This window comes from Coregonus lavaretus, assembly GCF_964263955.1.
Source record: "Coregonus lavaretus genome assembly, contig: HAP1_SCAFFOLD_612, whole genome shotgun sequence".
Lineage (NCBI taxonomy): Eukaryota > Metazoa > Chordata > Actinopteri > Salmoniformes > Salmonidae > Coregonus > Coregonus lavaretus.
In genome coordinates this window covers 53,775-55,960 of record NW_028166842.1, presented here as the reverse complement: position 1 = coordinate 55,960, position 2,186 = coordinate 53,775, and positions in this window count along the sequence as shown.

The window sequence follows — 2,186 nt, the reverse complement described above, 5'->3', positions numbered from 1 at the left end:
ACACTATAGGGACCTACTAATAGACTATGTGAACACTATAGGGACCTACTAATAGACTATGTGAACACTATAGGGACCTACTAATAGACTATTTGAACACTGTAGGGACCTACTAGTAGACTATGTGAACACTGTAGGGACCTACTAATAGACTATGTGAACACTGTAGGGACCTACTAATAGACTATGTGAACACTGTAGGGACCTACTAGTAGACTATGTGAACACTGTAGGGACCTACTAATAGACTATGTGAACACTGTAGGGACCTACTAGTAGACTATGTGAACACTGTAGGGACCTACTAATAGACTATGTGAACACTGTAGGGACCTACTAATAGACTATGTGAACACTGTAGGGACCTACTAATAGACTATGTGAACACTGTAGGGACCTACTAGTAGACTATGTGAACACTATAGGGACCTACTAGTAGACTATGTGAACACTATAGGGACCTACTAATATACTATGTGAACACTATAGGGACCTACTAATATACTATGTGAACACTATAGGGACCTACTAATAGACTATGTGAACACTATAGGGACCTACTAATAGACTATGTGAACACTATAGGGACCTACTAATAGACTATGTGAACACTATAGGGACCTACTAATAGACTATGTGAACACTATAGCGACCTACTAATAGACTATGTGAACACTGTAGGGACCTACTAATAGACTATGTGAACACTATAGGGACCTACTAATAGACTATGTGAACACTATAGGGACCTACTAATAGACTATGTGAACACTGTAGGGACCTACTAATAGACTATGTGAACACTATAGGGACCTACTAATAGACTATGTGAACACTGTAGGGACCTACTAATAGACTATGTGAACACTATAGGGACCTACTAATAGACTATGTGAACACTATAGGGACCTACTAATAGACTATGTGAACACTGTAGGGACCTACTAATAGACTATGTGAACACTATAGGGACCTACTAATAGACTATGTGAACACTGTAGGGACCTACTAATAGACTATGTGAACACTATAGGGACCTACTAATAGACTATGTGAACACTATAGGGACCTACTAATAGACTATGTGAACACTGTAGGGATCTACTGGTGGGTCCAGGTGGGTCGCAGGATGACATTTCCCAAATAAATACTAGTTTTCACTATAAACTTAAACGACTAAAACCAAATAGAAAGTATGTCGAAAATATAATAATGAATTCTAGAAAATTAGCTTAAAAACTGAAAAAAATATCTCAGCTTGCATAGAATTGCATAGAATTGCTTTAAAATTGCATTACACTTGGCAGGATGTGTGGAATTGCAGGAGATTAGCTTTGAAACTGCACAATTTTCTGTTCCCTGCCAAGATAATACTTTTTACTTATTCTTTGGTCTGTGTATGTTTGTTTTATCGTTCAACCATTACGGTGGGTCGCGACTCAAAAAACACCTCAGTTGGTGGGTCACGGAGCAAAAACGTATATGGTAACCCCGGCCTTAACAAACAGTGACACATTATATTATTGTTATTATTATTATTATTATTATTATTATTATTATTATTATTATTATTATTATTATTGACACTAAACATGGAGATGAGGGGGAAAATATCAGTCATAATTACATGTTCATGTGATTGCATTAAATTACCTGACTGTTTGGATGTGTCTGTTAGTAAATTTTTTATTTCTAAGAGATAACGAATAAAATAGAACAAATTACATTCAATAATGTGTTGTCACTGTGTTAACCGCAACCAACATGCTGGATCTCTGTTTAGGGGTCAGTGGTCTAAAATGAGTCTATCTGGGGAGAGAGAGGAGGGGGGCCCTGCCTCTAAAATGAGTCTGTCTGGGGAGAGAGAGGAGGGGGGCCCTGCCTCTAAAATGAGTCTGTCTGGGGAGAGAGAGGAGGGGGGCCCTGCCTCTAAAATGAGTCTCTCTGGGGAGAGAGAGGAGGGGGGCCCTGCCTCTAAAATGAGTCTCTCTGGGGAGAGAGAGGAGGGGGGCCCTGCCTCTAAAATGAGTCTATCTGGGGAACCTGACACCAAAACTAAGAGGTGAGTTTGTCGACAATTTTTTACATTCGTTTTTTCATCAGAAATTATTTCTTCTGGGTACCTTCAATATTACGCTTTGTGCAGCAAAAGTTAAACATTCACCTTCTGCTACCATTTCTGTCAA